The following is a 25,901-nucleotide window of genomic DNA, read 5'->3' as shown; positions in this document are numbered from 1 at the left end:
ACTTGTATCTTTCTGCTTAATAGCATGGGGAAAAAAGGACATATGTATAATTTTAACTATGTATTATTTACTTTATTCTTTAGTTTAAAATTATCTACAAGGTAGTTAGGATTGCTGAATAAATAAATCTTTGCATAAATCACCTCTTCTATCACCCTTTTTAAGCTTCTAACTACAAAAAAAAAGATACATAAAAGATTGGAATCAAAGTTACAAAGCAATTCAGGCACAAATACAAGAATGCAAGCCAATTCACAGACATCGATCAATGAACACACAATTAATTATTGAATGAGACTTCACTATACATTATTGGAGGTACAAAGCCAAAGATACACGAAATAAAACTTTTGCTCATCTATCTAATCTCATTTTTAACACTCTTTATTGCATACTCTGAAGTTCTACAATACTTTGATACTGAAGCAGGATCTCTTTTCTGAGGAAATATGCATTTCTTTAGCACCTTGTTTGTCCTTTATAGTACTCTAGTAGTTTCAGTTTTAAATCATTTTTTTGTCACCTGACCACTAGATTTTGAGCTCTCAAAGAGTAAGTTTTGTGTTCTTATATCTTAGTACCACCAATATTCAGAATACAGGAGATACTCACTTTTTTATTACCTTACATAAAAATATGGTTCATTAGCTATATTAGGAAAATTGAAGACATGCTCAATAAATTGTATGCACAATAGGTGTTACAAAGTTTCAGATGTAAATGGAGAAGCAGAAAACTGCAGACCAGTGTTCCCAAACATGTGTTGTATAGCATGCATTTACTTTTGTTTTGTTTTTGTTTTTTGCCAATCAGAGGGATACAGAAGGACAAGCATGCCATTTCATTTATTTATTTTCATTGAAGTATAGCTCAATCTACAATATTTTAGATTCAGGTGTACAACATAATGATTCAATGCTTATGTATATTACAAAATGATCACCATGACAAGTCTACTTATCATCCATCACCAGAAAGTCATTACAATATACTATTGGCCATATTCCTCATGCTATACTTTGCATCCCTGTGACTTGATTTATAACTGGAAGTGTGGTTTTAGCTATCTTCTAACTCTACCAGAAGGAAAAGAGTAAGACTGTGTAATTACGTAGATTTTCATGTTAAATTTTATTTCTCCATTCTTTCAGGGTCCTATCATTTGGAGATCACAAATCAGGGTTTTGCTAACCTTTCAAGGCATCCTTCCCTTGGTTTCATATGAATTATCTACTTACAATATAAGTTTTTATTTATTTATTTATTTGACAGAGAGAGTGATCACAAGTAGGCGGGGGGTGGGGTGGGAAGCAGGTTCCCTGCTGACCAGAGAGCCCGACACAGGCCTTGACCCCAGGACCCTGAGATCATGACCTGAGCTGAAGGCAGAGGCTTAACCCACTGAGCCACCCAGGCGCTCCATCTACCTACAATATAATAGTAAAGGTAGATAATTGGCATCTCATTTTGACATTTCTAAAATTCAACTGTATGTCTCATTCCAATTAAACAGTCAAATGAAACATCACATAACTGTTACGTTGTTCTTACCATATTAAATCACAATATTACATTAAAGAGAGTGTGTGGTTCAGATTCCTTGAAAAGATTCTTTTTTTTTTCCCTTTTAAACACATCTCTGATTTGTTTGTTGAACAGTCTATGGTTTTTATTGTTTCAACAGTATTAAAAGGGAGTAAAATTTTCAAGAAGACAAAATATTGCTCAGCAATGTTGCTGGGAATTTTAAAGAATTACATTTTAACTTGTTAAGTAATGTAGCTTCTTAACTACACAAACTTAACTTACAAATACACAGTGGGTCATTCAACAAGTAAAGATTCTCATATAGAATTTATTGTATAATTTGTTGTGAAGTAGAATACATATTTTAAAAATCTATGCTTGATATAGAGAAAAGGTAAGTGAAGACTGGGACTAGCTGACATATAGTTTATGACGGACTACTATGTGCCAACACAATGCTAGAGATTTTAAATAAAGTATCTCATTTTAATCTCCTTGATTATTCTACCAGGAACACTAACTGTAATCATTTATATTTCACAGTTAATGAGAGGACAGCTTCTGTCAATTAAGTAAATTCATTCACATAACAACATACATTCATAAACCCATTTCCCAAAGCTATGATTTTAAAAAAAGTTTACCAAAAACATGAAATGAGATATATGTAAAACTGTACATGACAGCTTCTCATCCTGCAACACTTGATAAGAAAGGAGGAAAAATTATTTCATATAGATTCAGTGCTTATTTTTTCCAATTATGATCTCTAATGTTAATATATTATAATCTATATTTAAAAAAAAGGAAAAAATCTACTGTTAAAGTTAAGTACTTTTCAAGCTGAATGTGACATCAGTGGCTATGAATTCCAATTTTGTGTTCTTATAAGTGAGGAAATCAGTTCTTAAGGAAAAGAGATATAAGGACTCATTGAAGGTCATAGAGCAGGCTAGCACCAGCAAAGCCCAGGTCATGAACCAGGTCTCTTGCTTGCTAATTCTATGCTCTTTCCATTGTACTTCCAAAATTCATTTCATTGCCATCCAAATACTATTTTGTTTCTGAGAATTGCTTTTCACCATCACCTACTGCTTTCTTGAAATGATGAGTAAATCTCTTTGTTAAATGAATATTTTATTTATTCTCTTTCCTTTCTTAAGGACAGGCAGATCTTCATCTCAGTACACTTACGATGTATATCAAATTGCTTTATACATAATAGATATCAATTAATATTTTTGGAATTAATGACTTGTTAAAAGTAATCCTTATGAATATGTGAGAGAGGAATCAAGTCCACGTTTCCATTTTCTTGACCCATCAGAACATGCATTATTCTCTTAACTTTTGGTTTTATTTAAAGTTTTGTTCTATCATTTTTGAATTATGAATTTAAATTTTAAACAACATCATAATGCCTTGGAAAATATAAGGAATCTTTTTAACCAGTTAAAAAAAAAACCCAAAATGAGAATGTCTAATGTGTAAGTGTGAAAACAACAAAAACATCAAACTATTTAAATAATGAAAGGACTAGTTAAAGATACTATAAAGTCATGAAAAATTTGCTGTAGAAATATATTTAATGGCAGAGAAATTGTCAACCATATGTTGTAAGGATGAATTGACTTTCTTTTTTTTTTAAGATTTTTAAAAAATTTATTTATTTTGACAGACAATGATCACAAGTAGGCAGAGAGGCAGGCAGAGAGAGAGGAGGAAGCAGGCTCCCTGCTGGGCAGAGAGCCCGATGGGGGGACTTGATCCCAGGACCCTGAGATCATGCATGACCTGAGCTGAAGGCAGAGGCTTTAACCCACTGAGCCACCCAGGCATCCCAGATGAATTGACTTTCAAACTATGCATAATATAATCTAAATTTTTTAAAGAAAAATATGATTAAATTATCTAGAAAAATATGCATTAAAAACACATCAGTAGATTCTAAACTTTACCTTATGTGTGATGTCTATTTTCTTTGAGCTATTCTGTTTCTTTAAAATTTTATACAGTGATCAAATGCACTTTTGGTAAATAAAAACTACTAATTGTTATTCAAAATTTAATTTGTTTCCATTTCATTTTGAAAAGTCCTTCTCACACATGCGACACACCAATACCTGGAGACTGACTTTGCTATTTAAATGATTCATTCCTATACAAAGGAAATATTACAATCTCTCTCGTGGTGTTATTGGATGTACTTTTCTGTAGATAATTGCTAGTCTAGTTAGATTGTCATTTGAGTCTTTTATATCCTTGTTGATTTTCTTCCTACTTGTATTATTAGTTAATAAAATCATGATATTGACAACTTAAATTGTTCATATTGAATGGTTTGTTTTTTTTTTCTTCAGTTACATCAGTTTACTTTATGTATTTTGAAGCTCCTTTGTTAGGTACATATTTTATAGTTGCTGTATTTTCTTAATGGATCAATACTGTCACCATTATGAAAATACTTCACAGATGAGGAAACTAAGACTTACCAAAACTAAGTAATTTTCCAAAGCCGCAATTCCAACTCACAAGCTGTTTGCAAAGTCCACATTCTTTCCACATTTCCACTGACTTCCAAGAAGAAATTCTACATATACTTTTGCACATTTCATTATGCAAACTGCTAAGTGCATATATCAAATCCAATGGCAATAAATCATTCTATGTGAGTTTTGACTGTGAGAATTACTGATGTATTTATACTTTTTTTCCTAAAGACTTAGGAGCATAATAAGAAAATATTGTTTATTTTAGAAACAAAACACTAAATCACAACATTAAAATTTGTCTTACACCAATCGCACTGTTTCAATATAATTCACTTACAGCCTCCACAAATCTTAAATGACAAAAGGAAACTGATTTTACTTGAGAAATGATACATGGAATAAGTTAGTAAAGAATGGGACAAAAGAAGAGAAAAAACTAAATAAAATTTAAAAAAGAAGAGAAAAACTGATTTGGAATATGAGTGTGAGTGTGTGTGTGTGTGTGTGTATTCCACATATAGGAGTATATATGGAATATATATAAGAATACATATTGGAATACACACCCAATGGTGATTTTGAACTCACAACCCAAATATCAAGATTTGCATACATGGAGGCATCCCTGGAATAAATGCATTTTTAATCTTCATTAAAAATATCAATACAGATTTATTTCCTGAAAATTTCTACATAAATCTCTACAGTAACAAAATACATCTAATGTGATTAATGGCCTGGTTATCTCTATACTTAAACTATGCTTCCCCCTTCCCTTTTTTTGCACTTATAATTCAAGAGACTTGTTACTCCTTTTTATGAGTGTATTTAAAAATCGCTTCAGTTAGCACTTTACCTCATTGGATTGTTTGGGGTTGATTAATTAAAATGTCTTTGAGAGATGGGGTCTGTAGATGGTCATGACCACATAAAGTTCACTAGACCAGTCCTATTGTGGATAATACAGTCAAAGTAATTTCTGTAGACAAGTGTCTTGCTCACATGCATGGAACTCTCACTACCTACTTAGGCAGCTTTTCTACAATTTACTTTTATGGTTTTCAGTTTCAATTGGATTTTATAGACTTAATGGCTTGGGAAATGATTATGGGTAGCAATAATTCAGAATTGACCTTTCAGAGTTACCTGCTTTTTGATTGGTTTAGCTAGAAATGCCTCTAACTGAATTTGTCAACAACAAAAATATGTGCACTTACAGCTGCTGACTTACATTTTATAATTATTATTATGTTAGATAAATATTTAAGTAGTTAAGAAAACCATGACAGTAACACAAAGTCAGTGTGTCTGTGTGAAAATATTTCACACTCAGATTCATTGTGCTTCTTTGTGAAGGAAACCCTTTGGGAACTAGTTAAAAATAAAATTGCAATGAACTGATAATTGAATGCTTGCATAGGACATATTAGAAATATAAAGGTAATTAGATTGTATACATATATATATTTAGAAGTAGAAGTCAATCCTAGCCACAACTCTAAAATGAGAATCATGGTGAGATTTAATTTCTGTACATGCAAAGCAGTTCATACACTCCCAGTTACTTTACATATAGTAATTTTTTTAAAACACAAAATTCAATGAATTATGCACTACTATTACATAGATTAGTCTATTTTATCTATGTGAAAGTGATGCAGAGAAATGTTAATTTTTTGCTCAAACTCACACTGCCAGGAAGTAATAAAGGATAGAGAAAATGGTTGTGTTTTTTTTTCCCCTCAGGAACTTGATTCTAGAGGCAGATATCTTAATCTTACATCACACTAGAACACAACAGACACTCCATAATTGTAAGCTTTTTGCCTCCCTTCTATTTTCTCCCAATATTATGTAACGAATGTTTTCTGAAGAAGAAGCTTTCTAGAAGGAAAAGGAAGGCTTCATAGAGGAAGTGGTAAAAAACTTGATCTAAAGGAAAGATACAATTAGGATAGGCAGATGAGAAAATGAAGAGCATTCTTAGCAAGATAGAGTGTATGGTGATGCAAAGTTTGGAGGGAGAACTAAGCTTATCATGTATATGAAAAATTGAGGACCCTGAAATTAGGAAGGTTAATTAGGAAGGTAAATTAGGGAGATGTAGGAGATAAAAAGATAAGAGATAAGGCAAGCTCAATGGATAAAATGCCTTAAAAATCTTGGAAGAGTATATTAGCTTTGCCTTGAGAGCAGATAGATGTCTGAAAACAGTGACATGTAGTCAGTATTAATGGAATAAATTAATAAAAGGTAAACATCATATTCAGTGTCAATAGAGGTATTAACCTTTTTTACATTTTCATTTTCTTCATTTGTAAAATGATGAAATAATGTGTATTATCTCAAAGAACTATTGTAAGCATTGACGAATATATAAAAACCACATAATCAAATGTTTGAGGCACTAAGTGATATACTTGCAGCGTCTGCTAAAATTATTATTTTAATAGAAGTTACAGAAGAAAAAAGAAGAGGAAAAAGAAGAGGAAAAGGGAGAAAAGGAAGGGGGAAGCACAACAGAGGCCAGCAGCATGTGCCATCATGATAGAATCTTATAAATATATCTTCTCTGATGGGACTTAGGAACTGAGCAAGTTTTAGGATACAAGATATCACAAAGTTCTTTTGAAATATTTCATCTTTGGGTTACCCCTAGGTAAAATTTAGATGTCCTCTTATGCTGTTCTCAAGATTCCACACAAAGTGTGTCTCCTATACATCATTCTAATTACCTGTTCACTGGTACTGCCCCTGATACACGGCAAACACTTGAATCTGCCTCTCCTGAGGCACCAGGCTACAGTCACCTCCATCCACCTGTGTGTGTCCTTGTCCTCAGTACTTTGTTACAGACTATCAGTCTGAAGTAAGACATGTGTAGTTGATAAGGCTTAATGTAGTCTGCCAAATAGTGATGTAATTTTGAATGGTTTGTAGGTAAACATAAATATTTTCTTCATTTTAATGAGTATTAGAAACAAATGCTAGGGGTGCCTGTGTGGTTCAGTTACATAAGCATTAAGCCCTTGATTTCAGCTCAGGTCATGATCTCAGGGTCACAGGATCAGGCCCTGCTGCAGGCTCCAGGCTCAGCAGGGAGTCTGCTCAGGATTCTCTCTCCCTCCCCCTTGGCTCCCACACACTCATGCTGTCTAAATAAGAAAATAAATAAATCTCTTTTTTAAAATGCTTATTTTTTTCATTAGTTATGTTAAAATTTCTTTTAAAACACATTTCTTTATAGTCATCCATTTAGATTAATGGGTTATGACCATTTGAATAAATAGAAATATATTGTCTAAAGAGATATAGACAAATAATAGATAAAGATAGATAGATACCTAGATACATTGATACATAGATAGGTTCTTCTTTAGTAGAATGCCAAGTAATAAATTCAGAGGAAATAATGAAGTTTTAAAATCATCAGTGGAGGCTACAAACAGTGGCTGGAAGTTTGAGAAAGCACAGATTTTATTTTTTTTTTAAATTCACCTCCCAATTTTATTTTATTTGTTTAGTATGTTTTACACCCAACACAGAGCTTGAACTCACCATCCTGAGACCAAGTATCACATGCTTTACTGACTGAGCCAGCCAGGTACCCCAAGAAAGAACAGAAAATTTACAGTTTCGAAGAATCTCTCCATAAGGTACCTATTAATTTTGAAAGGAAAATTGTAATTGAAAAGTGGAGAACCCTGTAGACTGTTTCTAGGTTTGTTGGTTTCTTTCTTTCTTTCTCTCTCTCTTTCTTTTTTTTTTTTTCTTTCTAAGATTTTATTCCATTTATTTGAGAGAGAGAGCACAGCAAGGGTAGCAGCAAGCAGAGGAAGAGGGAGAAGCAGTATCACTGAGCCAGGAGCCGGACGAGGCTGATCCCAGCATCCTGGGTTCATGACCTGAGCTAAAGGAAGACGCTTAACAACTGAGCCACCCAGGTGATCCAGTTTATTGGTTTATTTCTTGTGCAAATATCATTGCTAGGGACATAATAAAAATGCCTCCTCCAGGGGGCACGCGTGTGGCTCAGTCAGTTAAGTAACTGACTCTTTATTTCCATCACGTCATGATCTCAGGGTCCTGAGATGGAGCCCCATGTCAGGCTCTGTGTTCAATGCAGAGTTTGCTTGTTCCTCTCCCTCTGCTCTTTCCCCCACTCCCAAATAAATAAACTAATTAAACCTTAAAAAAAGGGAAGAAGAAAAACAGGGGGAAAAAATGCCTCCTTCTGGGGCGCCTGGGTGGCTCAGTGGGTTAAAGCATCTGCCTTCAGCTCAGGTCATGATCCCAGGGTCCTGGGATCCAGTGCCATGTCGGGCTCTCTGCTCAGCAGGAAGCCTGCTTCTCCCTCTCCCTCTGCCTGCCTCTCCACCTGCTTGTGACCTCTTTCTCTGTCAAATAAATGAATAAAATCTTAAAAACAAAACAAAACAAAACAAAACAAAACACCTCCTCCTGCACATTTATAAACATTTCTTCCTGGAATGGAAATTGTGTGTCATGGGTTATGCACATTGTTAGCCCAGTGAGAAAATACCACATTGTTTCCTAAACTGATTGTTCCAATCCCATATTCCCACAAAATTCCCATTGTTACATAAGTTCATTAACAATTAGCAATGATGACAGATTTTCAGTTTTGTCAATCTGGTGGGCACAGAAATATTTCTCATTATGTTTTGACCTGTATCTATCGCATTGCTAGCATCTTTTCAAATAGGTATGAGACATGCATCCATTTTTTAAATTCCTGCTTGTAACTTTATTTTTTGTTTTTTTGTTTTTTGTTTTTGTTTTTTTGCTGTTGGCTTGTCCTTTTGTCTATTAATTCTCAGAAATCTTTTTATTATACTGAATTCAGCTTCAGATGTTGAGGATTGAAATTATAATCATCTTGTCATTTGGAAAAGTTATTGATTTGTTAACAAGAAAAAAATATTTTCTACATTGTAAAAGGAACCATTTTATAATCAAATATTGAAAAGAATGCTTCCACTTTATTTGGGGAATTTTTCTCTGCTTAAACCAACAGTATTGGTCCAACACAACAGCATCCCCTTAGTTTAGAAACACATCTGTATTGTTTGATTTCACATTTATTATGCCATAAGAATATTTTCAGAAATAGATGCTCATCACTTAATATCAATACAACTGGAAATTCTATCTTTCATTACCCTTATCCACTTACAAATCCCTTCTTTTATCTGAAGAGTCTTAATCACCCTATCACAAGTATTATCCCTTGTATGAAGTTTTACTAGACTTATACACATCAGTATGGTTCTTCTAAACTCTGTAAACCCATAGCAATTTGTTTATGTTCCTTGTATCAAGTTGCTGTTTTCTTATTGAACAGCCACTACCCTAGCATACACACATACTCTGATAGATCCATCTCCCACTACCCATTATGAAAATGTGAGATACTTAATCTTGTAATGTTGTAATGCTGCTTTCCAGGTGTGTTCATTGTCATTTGAGAGTGTTGGCCATAGGGTTTCTAAAGAAAGTATGAGAGGATGCCTGAGTGACTCAGTCAGTTAAGCATCTGACTCTTGATTTTGGCTCAGGTCATGATCTCAGGGTCCTCATGTTGAGCCCCATGTTGGCTCCTTGCTCAGCGGGGAGTCTGTTTGTCCATCTCCCTCTGCACCTCCCATTGCTTGTGTTCTCTCTATCTCTCAAATAAATAAAATCTTTAAAAAAAGAAAAAAAAAGTGTGAGGCACTAGAAAACCAAACACTCACAGATTACTCACATCTTATGACCTTGAGGAAAATGAACTAGAAGATGAAAGAAGCCCATGGACTGAGGAAGTCTGAGCTACAAAAAGGAATTTTCTTGGGTCCTCTATAACATGTTTGTCACAGAATTAACCAAACCTGGACGTCTGTAGCTTCTTACTTATTGGTGTGTCTGATGAAAAACCACTATTGTTTAAGGTAATTGTGGTCTCATATCTCTTACTTGTTTCTGATGTGCTGCTCTCATATATACCATTCTGATTTATTGGCATGTGCAAATGACAATGAATAAATGTTTGTTGAATAAGAGCAATAGAGAATCACTCTGCCTCTCAAACCTGAATGCTACTAATTTCTGCTAATATGACAAAAATATTGGTACCTGCTTTGAAAAATAACTGGAAGGGAAATAAGGCCATTACACTGCATACACTAAAACCGTCCTACATAAGTTTTACACACTGGGTATTTAATTTTAAACTATAGCTAGAATTGTTAAACTAATTTATTACAGTTTATGTAGACTAGGCAACAGTTAAGATTTATGTTGTCTAAGTCTTATTTTAGCCTCTAGAATGAATAAAATACAATAAACTGGAACCAAAAGCTGAATTCCATTTTAGAAATTATTTTTCCGTTAATTGTTTTCTAGTTCTCAATAATTCACTATTGTAGAGCAGAAAACCCACTGAATTACATGGTTGTAATGAGTTGCATATTTTCTGCCTCAGCATTTAATGCCTCAAAAAAAACCCAATTGATATTGACTTTATATAAAGCTGCCTTTGAATGCAATTGTGTTTTGCCTCAGAAAATAATATTGTACGGAAAGTATATACTCTTTCTCCAAATTTTAAAAGTTAAAATAAAATGAAAATGATATAGTTTGTGTATGTATTTATACAAGAAAGTCCTACAAACTTTTTTTATAGATTATGTATTTTATAAAGATTAATCAACAGTAAACCCTAGTTAGATTTCCATAATCACTAAATGTATATAAATATATCTCGTTATGGCTCATTTTATTTTTTTTTTAAGATTTTATTATTTATTTCAGACAGAGAAAGAGAGCATGAGCCAGGGTGAGAGGCAGGGAGAAGCAGGCTCCCAGCTGAGCAGAGACCCCAATAGGGGACTCAATCCCAGGACCCTGAGATCATGACCTGAGCTGAAGGCAGATGCTTAACATACTGAGCCACCCAGGCACCCCAGTATCACTCATTTTAAATCTATTACAGATAACATACATAGTTCCAACGTTTGCTTCAGAGATCAGAAACCACAATATTTCAAAAGTTCTTCATCACTTCAGGAATTTTAAATATCATTATAGAAGTCAATAATTATACATTGGCCTTATTAAAAAGATAGTCCCTAAAATCCCACCTCGTGATTTCCATGTAGAACCAAAGCCATATCTTAGCTACATTCCACTGCTCCTACAAAGTTATGTAAAGGAGATATTAAGACTCCATTGGGAAATGAGCCTGGGCCACTCCACCATGCCACTGATGCACGTGCCTGTGAAATGGGGTATTACATATTTTAAAGTAAAGACTTATTTTTCCTCGGCAAAAACAAACCAGTTCTTATAATTTCTACCATGCACTTGAAGAAATGAAAGCCCTGCCTTTTTTCTCTAAATAAATCTAATGTCTATGTTTTTGTCTTCAGATATTTCACAAACTTCCATACTTACTGTTCTTTCCAGTGTTCCCTCACATAGTTTATTGTTAGACCACAAGCTGCACACATTACTTTTCTGATAAAGTATGAGAGTTACTATGGAATTATATAAAATCTATATTCTTCATCTTATAAAGTTCTAAGTTTGCTTTTTTATTAGCTACTACCACTCATATACTATATTGCATTGCAGGTTAGGGCCTAAGTAAAAATGCTTAAGTACGTACATCCTAAAAGAAAACAAAAGAAAGACAGGCATGGAAAAAAAAGAAAATCCAGTTAAGAAAGGTAAGACATTTGGGTGCCTGGTGGATCAGTTGGTTGAGTGTCTCCCTTCAGCTCAGGTCTGGATCTTGGGGTCCTGGGACCAAGTTCCGAGTCAGGCTCCCTGCTCCACAGGGAAACTTCTTGTTCCTTTGACCCTCCCCCTGCTCATGTTCACTCTCTCTCTCTCTCAAATAAATCTTTAAAAAAAAAAGGAAGACATTCTGTACATCCATGGTAGAAATGCCCACGCTCATTCTCAGCAAAATATTGCTTTAGTTTTATCTTCAAAATAATATTTTAAAACAATGTCTGGGAATTGTTTCAAATACACATTTTTTTAAAAAATGAGAACTTTAATTTGTATACTTTAATTATTTTGATTTAACTGAAAAGCATATTATTTATTTTTGTCATGTGTACTTCCTATGTTTTTATATTAATACCTGATGTATGTTCAATCATTTCAAAATGTATTTTCAAATGTTTTATGCAAGTAACATTTGCATTATCACTATCATGAAATGTGTTTAATGAAAGATAATAAATATCATAATAATACATAATTAAATTGTGATAAGCATTTGTTATCATTACTTAAAGCATTCTTCAAGTCCCACATTGGGCATGTCTATCTATAGATAGATAGATAGATAGATAGATAGATAGATAATAGATTTTAGGAGCCCTCTTCTGGGTCAGTCAGTGGAGCATGTGACTCTTGATATCAGGGTAGTGATTTCAAGCCCCACGTTGGTTATAGAAATTACTAAAAAAAAAAAGTGATCTTTAAAAAACTAAAATATTAATATTTGTATTTCCATAGTTCTCTTAAAATTAATTCCAGATTAAGTATGCACAATATTTTATAAGTAGAATTGTATATAGTCTAGCTGCTTCTGAAGGCAGGTTTTCCCCAAAAGGAAGGCAGGTTTTCCCCAGAAAAGGAGTTCTACTTGTCATTTATTACATTTTATTGCTCCATGTGACTGCCTGGTACCTTGAGAAAACACCATCCTTTAGAAATAAAACTTGCATGACTACAAATTCACAATCCTTTTGTAGTAATTACACAATTAACTGTCATAATGCCATACTTTAAAAATATGGTAAATGCTATATTATTTTCAGCACTATAACAAGATGTCCCAATTCACTATTTCCAAATGTTTTGCCTTTTATCCACTCACTCATTTCTACTTTTCTCCAACTCCTTATAGAAATTCTGACATTTTATGATTATTAAACAATTTCACCTGAGAATTACAAATATCAAAATATGTATATTTGAACATAATGATAAAACAAACCATTTGACAGTCAGATTTGAACAGGCTTACTAGATTTTCTCGAGTCTTGGGAGAATTCATACTTCTTTCAGAATTACTCTGTGCATCTAAGAAGGATTTAGAATGGATGTTTGGCTGCACACACTTCAAATACATGCAAATTTTAGACAAATTTTAGATAACATTTAGGTAACTTTTAAATTGCACACTCAGTTTGAGTAAATAAGAAACTGAATGACATTCGGAGAGGATTTCCTTGGGGAAAGTTGTGTTATGATCTTCCCCCAATGACTTTCCAGGAATTTGGGGGTATTAACCTACTAACAACAGAGAATGACGCTAAGGTAATGGTTAAGGGGTTAAAGACCTGCCAGGGAACTGAATATCTGCGTTACAGTTTGGGGGGTATTTTAACAAACCCACTTGAGAAACATAAAGGATGAGATAAAGATCCTAACAGAAAAGAGACCAGGAGGGCACGAACAGTCCTCAAGGAAGAAAAACTAGAGATAACACCTAATGCCTAAGTGCTGAGGAAGGTTTAAACAATGAATGTCAGAAAATTTTGCTACTTGCCTAATAGATACTGCTTTATAATATCTGGAGAGATTGGTTTTGTCTTTAAACAAACCACAGATGTACTGACAAGAAAAAATTCGCTTTAAATACTTGCCAGTTCAGCCCAGCATCATTTAACCAAGAACTTTACCAATCCCCCTACCTCTCCTCTCTCATCCTGACCCAAAACTGAGCATTTTGAAACTGTGTTTGGCAAGCTGGAATAGGAGGAATCAGTCTCACAAGGTTTGAACACAGAAAGGGAAAGAAGTTGACCTCCTCATCTCTCCTGAACCGCTGGCAGACAAATAGCTCAAATTGGCAAGGAAGAAAGATCTTCATATTAATCCTGGACATGAAACATGAACTGACACTGTGTTTTAAAGTTAAAGTAGACAAAGTTAAAGACAAGTAGACAAAAATAAAGTTGTTTTGTTTATCTCTCAAAATGTGCTGAAGCTTTGGAACAGTATTCACAAGTATAAGGCTGTTTTCACAAGGGGGCACTGTTTCTTTAATATAGCAGCACTGTTAATTGCAAACACACAAGGTCTTAGCTCCTCACACTTTCAATTTACTTCTACCATGTGTAATATTATCTGTCATGGCTTTGATACAACTACTGTTGTGGGTCTGCCTGGATTCCAGGTATATTACACATTTACAAGAACTGTTTCCTTAGAAAAAGGAAGTTGTGGTCTCATAAGCAAGGAAGACACTTGGTTTAATGATGTAAAATTTTTTAAAAGACAAGAGAAGGGTAATTGCAACACACCACAAAACCTACAGTGCTTCTCAGGTGACAGAGAAATTGCTCCAATCGATTTTAACATCCCATTAAGGCCAGCCAGAAAACCAGGGATGTATTGTCTGCAACAATGAAGCATTTCCCTGGAGACTCAGCTTGGTAGAATAAATAAAAAGGGGTAATTCCTTCTATTAATTCATTTCACTCTAGCCATTGATAGGAATATAGAGTTTGATTCCTGAAAACTGACCCAGGGCAGGGGTGGGGGAAGGAGGGAAGGAGGAGGGTCTACCATCACTAAATAGAAGTTGGACCATGAAATGTATTATCAATTTTATTATATCATACAGTAATCCCCTTATTCATGGGGGATATATTTCAAGACCCTCAGTGGATGCCTTGAAACCATGGATGGTACCAAATCCTATATATACTATGCTTTTTTCTTCTACACACCTACAGTAGTCATAGTTAGTAGTCATTAATAACTAATAATAAAATAGAACAATTATAACAAAAATGTATAATAAAGTTATGTGAATATGGTTTCTTTCTCTCTCTTATTGTACTGTACTCAAACTTCTTCTTGTGATGTGAGATGACAAAATGCTTAAATGATGAGATAAAGTGAAATGAATGATGCACGCACTGTGACATAGCGTCAAATGACTACTGACCTTCTGACAATACTTCAGAAGAAAGGTCATCTATGTCTGGATGAGAGTTGACTGCCAATAACTGAAAATGTGAGTAATGGAAAATGTGAAAAGTAAAACCACAGATAAAGAGGGACTACTATATATACTAAAGGCAACCAAAGTCTCCTCTTCCAATAATAAAACAAAAAATATAGAGCAAATGGATAAAGACTTTCATTGTGATGTTCAAAACAGTTGAGATAAATACATAAGCATTAAATTTTGGTTGGGGGAGGTAGAAAGAGATATATAGGATATGACCATCTTGAACTTGTCAGGACAACAATGGAGAAATGTACATATGCATCTTTCAAACAATATTTTTGGTCATGCTAAGTCTGTGTCTAAAAGTACTAAAACAGAGATCGAAGATGGCAGTAAAGCAGGAAGACCCTAGATTCCTCTCATCCTATGAACACAACTAAGTAACTATCAAATCACCCTAAATACCCCAGAAATCAACCTGAAGACTTACAAAACAAACTCCACAACCAAGGGAGAGGAGAGGCCACAAAAGAAGGTAGGAAGTGTGGAGACATGGTTTAGGGGAGAAATGGATCTCAGGTACCATGGGGCAGAGAAGGGTGAGAGAGAGGAGCACACAGGGGAATTGTCAAGGAGAATGATTTCCCAAAGCCACTGGCTTGGGAAATGAGAGAGACTGAATCGTGTGAGTTCTTGCAACCAGCAAGGCTAAAAACCTAGAGTTTTCAAGGTCAGCAGGCTTGGCTTGGATACAGCCCAGAGGGCACTGCATTGTTCCTGGAGAGAAGGCAGACAGACCACAAGGGGGCAGATGTCATGGAAAAAGTCATTTGAGAGCATCTGGGGCACACAGAGCAGAGAGTATTCACTTGTCTTAGAGAGCATCTCTGAGAGGCAATGTTCACAGAGACGTCTCTCCAGGAACAGGGTTGCTAGCCAGTGCTGTTTCCTTTCCCTGCCCTTCAATATAAAGACAGAGCCACTGGCAGGAGGGAGTGTCACATGGTCATGGGCTAAATTGCTTACAACAAGACCCACCCCCTCCCAAACTCTGGTGGGACTGCCCTTCTCAGTCAAGTTTGCCTCAATCCCAGCATGGTAGAACCCTTGCCCAGAAGACTAGCATAAACCCAAACCATACCATGTCCCCTGACCAGAGTTCTTCAGGGCCTCAGGTCTGGTGAGGTGGTGTCAGGTCTCATTTCACAAGCAGTTAAAACCTTCCACATTCATGCCAGAGATTGAACACTACTACCCATAGCAGACAAGGAGAACCTTTGCAGATGACTGGATTGAAAGATAAAGAAGCTAAAACACAAAAGAAGAGCACACACAACACACACCAGAGATAGTCCCTGAAGTATCAGGCCCTGGGCACTATATGACCTCTTCCTCATAAAGCCACTACTTTCAGGAGAAGGATTCATAACTGGTTTTTCAAACACACAGAAGAAGGCAGAGACTTAGACAAAATGCCAAGCAGAAGAATTTATCCCAGATGAAAGAACAAGATATGGTCATGACCAGAAATCTAAGTGAAACAGATATAAGTAACATTCCTGGGCTTGAAAAAGAATAGAAGACATCAGGGAGACCCTTACTAACAGGGATCAAAGAGTTCCAAAAAATACCAATCAGAGATGAAGAATGCAATAAACAAGATTAGAAACAGGCTTGATATAATGAAAAGCAGGCTGCAAGAATCAGAGGAATGAATTAGTGACATAGAAGACAAAATAATGAAAATTAGTGAAACTGAATAAAAGAAAGAAAGAATTATGTAACATGAGAATAGACTTAGGGAGCTCAATGACTCCATCAAGCATAATAACATATATATTATAGGAGTCCCAGAAAAAAACGCGAGAAAAGGGAGCAGAAAATTTATTTCAAGAAATAATAGAAGAAAAACTTTCCTAATCTGGGGAAGGAAATGCATATGCAAATCCAGGAGATACAGAAAACTTCCATCAAAATCAACAAGAGCAAGCCAACACCAGGACATATTGCAATTAAATTGGCATATACAGTGATAAAGAAAAAGTCTTAATTAAAAGTAGTGAGCCCTAAAGAGTCAGTAAATACCAAGGGAAAACTCATAAGGCTAGCAAGGGATTTTGCAACAGATACTCTGCAAGCCAGAAGAAAGTGGCATGGTATATTCTAAGTGCTGAATGGAAAAAATCTGCAGCCAAGAATATTATCCGGCAAGGCAGTCATACAGAATAGAAGGAGAGATAAAGAGTTTGCCAGACAAATGAAAACTAAAGGAGTTCATGACCACTAAACCAGCTCTACAAGAAATATTAAAGGGGACTCTCTGAGTGCAAAGGCGAGACTGAATGCAAAGGAGTGACAAAGACAAGAAAGTATCAGAGAAAATCTCCAGAAAAAAAATGACAAAACATGTAATAAAATGTAAATAAACATGTCTATCGATAATTACTTTGAATGTATATTGATTAAACACTCCAATCAAAAGACACAGAGTGGGGGTGCCTGGGCATCTCAGATGGTTAAGCGCCTTGCCTTTGGCTCAAGTCATGATCCCAGGGTCCTGGGATCTAGATTTGAGTCAGGGTCCCTGCTCAGCAGAGAGTCTGTCTCTCCCTCTCCCTCTGCCTCTCTCACCTGCTCATGCTCTCTCTTTCTGTCTCACATGAATAAATAAAACATCTTTTAAAAAAAGACATAGGGGGGCACCTGGGTGGCTCAGTGGGTTAAAGCCTTTGCCTTCAGCTCAGGTCATGATCCCGGGGTCCTGGGATCGAGCCCCTCATTGGGCTCTCTACTCGGCAGGGGGCCTGCTTCCTCCTCTCTCTCTACCTGCTGCTCTGCCTACCTGTGATTTCTGTCTGTCAAAAAAAATAAATAAAATCTTAAAAAAAAAAAGACATAGGGTGTCAGAATGGATAAACAAAACAAAACAAAATAAATAAAAACAAGACCCATCTATGTGCTGTCTAGAAGAGATGATTGTTCACCTAAAGACACCAGCAGATTGATAGTGAGGGGGGCAGAGAAACATTTATCACCCAAATGGATGTCAAAAGAAAGCTAGATTTTTTTTTTTTTTGGTCTCCTATTGTTTTTATCTTACTTTGATATCAGGGTAATATTGGTCTCATGGAATGATATTTAGTATCATTTAGTATGGTTGGCATATAAAATTGTTGAATCACTATATTGCACACCTGAAACTAATATAACACTATTAACTATACTGGAATTAAAATAAAAAAACTTAGTTTAAAATAAAAACAAAACAAAACAAAACAAAACAAAAACAAGGAAAACTGTGGGATGCCTGGGTGGCTCAGTTGGTTAAATGTCCGCTTTAGGCTCAGGTCATGATCACAGGGTTCTGGGATTGAGCTCATGTTGGGCTCCCAGCTCAGCAGGGAGCCAGCTTCTCCCTCTGCCTGCTGCTCTCTCTGCTTGTGCCCTCTCTCTCTCTATGTCAAATAAATAAATAAATAAATAAATAAATAAGATCTTTATAAATAAATAAACAAAAATAAATAAAAAGAAAGAAAGTTGCTAAGAATAAAAGGTACTAAACATGACAACACAAATGTATGTCATATATTCTATTACATTGAAAAGGATTAGAGAAAATATATTTTTATTTATTTTTTAAGATCTCATTTATTTAAATATTAAATTAAAAAATAATAAAAAAATTTAAAACTTTAAGTTGTTTTTTTAAAAGATCTGTTATTTATTGGAGTGAGAGACAGAGAGTGACAGAGATAGCAAGAAAGAACACAAATAGGGAGGAGAGGGGGAAGCATACCCGCCCTGAGGAGGGAGCCCAATAAAAGGACTCCATTTCAGGACCCTGGGATCATGATCTGAGCTGAAGGCAGATGCTTAACCGACTAAGTCACCCAGGTGCCTCCAAAAATATATTTTTTAAATCACAACATGTGGAAACAGTTATGGTACATAATTCTTTTCTCACTGATTTTTATCACATAATGGAAATTTTTTAACATAAACTTGCCATGATTATTGGGAGATGATATATAATGGCTCTACAAAGATACATGTATATATATTATGGGCAAGAAATGCTAAGGTATTAATAAAATAAAATTAAAGAGATCAGAGTTTATAGTAAAAATATAATGATAAAACACTATGACATTAGCTTTTACTTAGAGATGTCTTTTTGTCTTTGTTTTAGACTACAATGACTATTTTACTTCTCTTAATGAATTTAGTTTCTACTGAAGTGTTTCAAGCTGGTTTAAAAATACACATTACACCTTTTCTTACTTCCTGTGACATCCCTTATCTGCCCAGAGGTAGAATTAACGAGACTTCATGGATGGTATAAGATAAGAGGTGAGAGAGGAATCCAAGATATTTTCCAGATTTCCTTTTTGGGAAACTGGGTAGATGACAATTCTTTTCATAGAAATGGGAAAGAAAAAGGTAAGTTTGTGGGAAAATATTGTGAGTTCAGTTTTAATGTATTGGAACTTGAGAAGTTACTGTGCTATCAAACAGATATGCTGATATGATTCTCAACAATGAGATCCTAAGAGGACATACTGATTTGAGTGTCACTAGATATAAATAATCTCTGAGGCTACAAGAGTAGATGAGTTCAAGCATGAAGACTGTGGACAGTAAAGAGGGAAACAAAAGAAGTTATTGAGTAAATATTAACTCTTGAAAGGCATATCTGGGAAAAGGGAGGACTTACAGCAAAGAAAAGGGTTAATGAGAACTTGCAGATGGGTAAGGAAGAAGGGGAGTTGCCATAGGAAGTCTACCCAATTAGAGAAATTCCAATTAAGAAAATCTTGAAAGTTTGAGAAGTGGGTTCCTATGTCATAAACACAGCATCTGGTTTATGCAGAGACAAATTACCCACCTTGTTAAGATCCACACCTCAACTCATCTTGACACTTGGATTCTATGATTCGTGGCTTTTCTACCCGCAATTTTAAATATAAAGTTGCTTAAAACTTCACCTGTGTTCTGGGAAGGTAGCAAATTAACTTTCTCTTTTTTCCCACTTTTCTCTCAACATCTAACAACTCAGACACCTTTATGAAGTGGTTGACTGCTCAGAACACAGAACAAGGAAAATTCAATCCAAAACAAAACAGCAAAACTGGGGATGCCTGGGTGGCTCAGTCATTAAGCATCTGCCTTCAGCTCAGGTCATGATCTCAGGGTCCTGAGATCGAGCCCCACATGGGCGCTCTGCTCAGCAGGAAGCCTGCTTCTCTGTCTCCCACCCTCTGGCTAGTGTTCCCTTCTCACTGTCTGTCTCTCTCTGTAAACTAATAAATAAAATCTTTTTTAAAAAAGAAGGAAGGAAGGAAGGAAGGAAAGAAGGAAGGAAGGAGGGAAGGAAGGAAGGAAAGAAAGAAAACACCAAAACTCATTGCTGTGCTTGTTTAATTTTCTTTATATCAGGTCATAAAGAGATACTAGAACACAAGGATAAAGAGCCTAATGCCAGGTAACAGTGAGCTGTTTTTGTGTTTTAGATAAGCTAGATTACATGTACTATGATTGTTGGGGTAGAATTTGATCCCCAAAATATCCTTGAATTTAAAGGAGTTGTCTATCGAGTGGGAGTCCTGTGAAGAAAGCAACAATTAATAAATCATTAGGGATTTACTGAGTTGTGGCAGGCAAGCCTCATTTTATTTCTTATTTTTTATGAGAGTTCACTAACCAATACATTAAAGGAATGATGTAGACACATTACATCTATATTTCAGCATGGTATTTGACATGAGATTTTCAAACATAAGAGGTAGAGAATTGGTTCCTGGATAACGGAATATTTAAATGGATTCCTTTACTGGTTCAGCAGTGTTGGGCTTTTAAATTAGAACAGGGCTCAAATAAATGGAATCAACAATTATGAAGGCTTTTATATTAAAGATTTAATGAAAGCCAGCTAGTCTGGTAAATCCTGAATCTGTCATTGAATATCTCACCACTTCCCTGTCCGGCTTCAGATTTGAATGGAGGCTTGAGTCCAGTTAAATATGAGCTCCTATGGTAAGGAATAGGGGTGGGGAGCACTTGATTTATTCTCCAATCAAAGGAAGTTACCTGGTATATTGCAAAAAACAACTCCTATGGGGTTTTTGGTTCACACATGCAGAAACAATATGGGTTAAATGATTTTCACTCTAACTATTCAATCTCCCCCTCGTATCTTCATAATATATCTGGCTGCTCAACACTAAGGACTCTATTGAGAGAGAAAAAAAAAAAAAAGTAGCAAGCATATGCATGACTAAAGAATTCCATCATACAGTGACCATAAAGGTGTGACTCTATTTCTCCCAAGATATCAACTGGACAGGGTATTTTTGGAGGTATTCCGTATGACATGAGGTATCCTTTCTTCCTATTTATTTGGCTCTTTGATTCTCTATAACAGCCCCTCTGAATTATTTCACTCTTTGACCTTTCCAGAAGAGAAATATTTAGATAAGATCATTGGCTATAACTTTATGTCACTTCAAACCCTTGATCCAGACAATCCTATCTACAGCATCCCCATGCATACACATATTTGTGTCCATAAATGTATAAACACACTCACCGACTTGCAGTATACACAATTTCTATCCAATCTAATGCTTAAAATGAGGATTGTTAGAGCCTTTGAGTACCCAATACAGCTTCTGAGAGTATTTGGAAATAGAAGAAAGCAGAGGATTTCTAGAACGAGGGTTCCCAAAGTTCCACTAGAATATATATAAAGACTATACACACAGAGAGAATATATACATTTTCACCTATTTTAAAATTTCTTTTGTGAGCATTTCATATTTTTACTATTATTTGTCGATCTAATAATGATAGTGATGAATGAATGTAATTTATAAATAATGTCCATATACCATAGTATATATTTAACATTTTTAACTGATGGACTTAACTGTTCCATCAAAAATTTGAAGATCATAGCTCCAAAGCATGCGAGGCCATGAGAAATACTTTAAAAACTGTAGGTTAGAAAAATTGGAAAATTTCAAAGTAATTAATTGTGACCTAAGTATAACACATAAATCCAAATCTAAGTATAACATATAAAATATAATATGATATTTTAAGGCATGAATGTGTGTGTTTAAGACAGAGAAAGAAAAAGCTTAACTGGTTAGTTGAGGGAAGAGTTGTTCAAAAACATGAAACCAGGATACATTAATGTCACTTATATAGAGTAAAATAATAATAAATTAAAACCAAAAAAGCATGTATTTGGCTTTATGGAATAAACTACATAAGAATTACTTAAATTTAAAATTGAATTTCAACCTCCAAAATAAATATTCCGTATTACCAAAATTGACAGAGTTTATTAGCCTTTTAAATTTTGTTTAGAATTTATTATCTTTTACTTGACTGCTGGCTCAGACTTATTCATGGATGCTCATTCAACTAACGTTTATAAGCCATGGGGTCAATTAATAAAATGTCTTTTTAAAAATTATCTATAGGGGCACCTGAGTGGCTCAGTCAGTTAAGCATCTGTCTTTGGCTCAGGTTATGATCTCAAGTCCTGGAATCCAGCCCTGGGCTGGGATCGCTGATCAGTGGGGAATCTGTTTCTCCTTCTCCCTCTGCCCCTCTCCTAACCTCCCCCTAGCTTGTGCTTGTTCAGACTCTCTCTCTCTCTTCTTCTTCAAGAAAGAAATATAAAATTTAAGAAAATAAAAAATAAATAAAAATTATCTATATGTAATACCACCACCATTTCAGAATTTCAAAAAACATTACTATTTTGCATTCTCCACATAGTTTTAATATTACAACAATAGTTTTTGGTACTACTCCTATTAGTAGATTAATTTAAAACAAAACAAAATCCTGATGTTACAAATTTTGTTTGAAAAAAATGTCTTTCTCTGCTTAGCCAGGCAATGATGTTAACTTGTCTTTAATCTTCCTTGTTTTGTATTACAATCAAGCCTTTAAAAAGAACAATTAGAATGAGTGAGACTTACCAATATATAGCCTTTCTCTACAAAATGATTAATGGCTGGAGGATGAAAAGTGTCAAACCCCTCGGGATTTCCCTGAAAGAAAAAAATAAAGGGAGAAACACGTTTTGAATTCACATTTTTTGGTAGCTATTTAATGCTGATGAGATAAATCTAAGTCACCTGATGAGAAGAAAAGGAACACAGTAAGAGACCCCTTAAAGATTAATGAAACTGACCAGTTAATGCTAAGAAATAATACCATCAGAAAGGTTTCCTTGATATAAAATATTATGACCCATTACATTTAAAGAATGAATATAATTTTTAAATTTTTCTTTGATATAAAAATTTATGCTATAGGTTGTTAACTTGACTAACCACAACTCCATTTTTTTAAATGGCATTTTACTTTATTAAAACATATTTTTTTCTATATATGATCTCTAAATCTGTTTTTTTCTTGTGTTGCATAAGAAAATGAACCACTCACAACTTTTAATTCAGATATGTTTTCTCATAGATTCAGAAAACACCATCTATCAAATTATGTTTATTAGCTATAGAATTCTTGTCCCACATTCAAGTGACTGTTGTACTCTAGAACAGTTAACAGCTTTCAAATTAATAGCATGGCACTAAACATAAAATATTTGAGGCCATAACTATAATAAACAGTGTGTATCAAAAACCTTTAATATATCAGGATAGAAAATATGCAAGTCAATAGTTGACTATTGACCAGATAAGTGAAGGTCAAAGAAAAGTCAGATATAATTCAATGTTTCAGTTAAAGTTATACATTTAGCAACATAAAATTGAACTGGTTAACAAAGGTCAGGTAGTTCCATCAACTGCTTAATGATTACTGGACCATTTGCTCCTGAGGTCCAAAGAGAAATAAGCAAAATTTCTACCATTTACTGACCATAAAGAATTGGGCAATTAGGGATCATCATGATTTCTCACATCTAATCCAAATGCTCCCTCCTATACACACACAAGCTTTTTGCATTTCCTTCTTCTTAGAATGTCCCCTTGCCACCTATTCAAACATTATTAATTCTTTCTAAACCAAACTCTAAACTAAGCTAATTTATGGAACCATAATTTCTTTTGCATTCAGAGGCTCGTTTCAATATTAATACATACTGCATCAGATGTTTTCCATATATGTGTCTTCTTCGCTCAACTAAATGTTTAGTTCATAAGAACAGAAATCATGCTCTATACTTCTGTGTGAATTCAGAAAGTCAGAATCTAGTAGAATTCTAACTGCTTAGTAGGAAAAACATGTATCTATTTTGATTATTTACTTAATTGATGAGTCTTGCTACTCTACACTATCTCTGAAATGATTAATGTCAAAAATTCCATTGAGTGACCAAGATAGGACTTTTGATTTTGAAGGGAAGGAACTGCTAGTCTGTCTTATTTGACAAACAGTCTTGCTCAGGACTAAAGAAAACCATATTACAACTATTTTATTTCCTACATGCCTTTAATGGATAATGTTAAATTCTTACAAGGTATTACCTTTGGCTAAACTTACAAACTAAGCAAAATAACATTGAGTAGTAATTGTGTGCTAGATGGTGTGTGTGTGTGTGTGTGTGTGTAATGTTGATCATTTCTTTTCATGATTAGATGCAAACTAAACGTCTAATAATTTCCCTTCTTTTCAGATGAGGAACCTGAAACAGAAATATTTTGAGTTATTTCCCCAATGTCTGCTAGTCAGTAAAAGGTAAAGATGGGATTTAAATGCAGGCAGTCTGACTCAGAGCCTTTCATTCTAACTCCAATAATATGCTACCTGTGTTTACAAATCACATATGCTAGATAAAGGGGAGGAAAATTTTAGAAGAAAGGAATGAAAAAGATAGTTTACATATTGTCAAAATGTGAAACTAACATTTTTAAAAAAACCAGCAACAATTCCTAAACAATTCTACTCTTCACGCTCGTAACCCAATGTACCGCAGGCAGACTTAGAATCAATGTTCTCATGTAAATGAGCCAAACGGTTTAAAACTTTTATGTAGATATAGGAATATATTTCGAAGTTTAGAAAAAATGAACTTTCTTAGATATTTCATGGGTACTCAACATTATCAAAATCTTTTATGTTAGAATTTAAATTGTGCAACTTAATTTTAAGTAAGATTTAAAATAGCTTTTAATTTGATCTGTATTTTTACTGCTCTGTTCTTGAACATCTTAAGCATTTTTATATTACCATTAACAAATACATCATGTGTAAGAACTGAGTATAATTTTGAGCTTCTAGTGGTACAAAGGTCACATTTCCCTAAAGGAGCCCTTTTCCCTAAAGTATGCACATTTATAGAATAAAGTAATATTTAATAATAGTGGTGTTCAAAATTATGCATGAAGATACTCTTACCCTTTCTTTCTAGAAGCTGATTCACAAGTTATTATGTCTTATAAAAAAAAGATTGTTCTGGGATTTATAGTATGCAGTTAACTTTGAGGTAGATATCTTGGACAGAATCCCCCTGTTTAAAGGTTAGGAAAAATGCGTCTCAGGCATGTTGAATCACTGCCCAATGTTACTCAAGTTATTCTTAGAAGAGTTTGGGTTTTTCCTCTGTTCTTTAAACTGGGTTTCACGTTGTTCCTTTTTGTTGTGCTTCTTTTGTGTTGTATTGTTATCATTTTCTAATACTTCATATTTTGCTTTTAGTTTTTACAGAAAAATTGAATAACAGACTCATACACACACACACACACAAGATCAAGTAAGTTATTTAAAAATATGCAATTTGTGCTTAAACCATGATTTACACAAGATCTGCCATTATAAATTTAGAAGATCATTAACAATTCCTAGTATGTACTAATTATTTTAAAAAGTTTCATGAGTATCAATGTTACAAATTAAAATCCTATTCCATGGCCACTAAT

The 25,901-nt window shown here is 34.5% G+C and overlaps 1 long non-coding RNA gene across 1 annotated transcript in view; it reads right to left on the bottom strand.

Moving 5' to 3' along the window:
* Nucleotides 1-25,901, bottom strand: part of LOC116881031 — an 877,038-nt gene that overhangs the window by 268,372 nt on the left and 582,765 nt on the right. Inside the window, exon 3 of the long non-coding RNA XR_004385327.1 lies at nucleotides 22,998-23,069. This is a non-coding gene — a long non-coding RNA (uncharacterized LOC116881031). The remainder of the gene's footprint in view (nucleotides 1-22,997; nucleotides 23,070-25,901) is intronic.

The sequence above is a fragment of the Lontra canadensis genome, unplaced genomic scaffold (genome assembly GCF_010015895.1).
Source record: "Lontra canadensis isolate GAN:19392208 unplaced genomic scaffold, GSC_riverotter_1.0 scaffold70, whole genome shotgun sequence".
Lineage (NCBI taxonomy): Eukaryota > Metazoa > Chordata > Mammalia > Carnivora > Mustelidae > Lontra > Lontra canadensis.
Note: the sequence above shows the minus strand (reverse complement) of the source record. Positions and strands in the feature narration are given on the sequence as shown.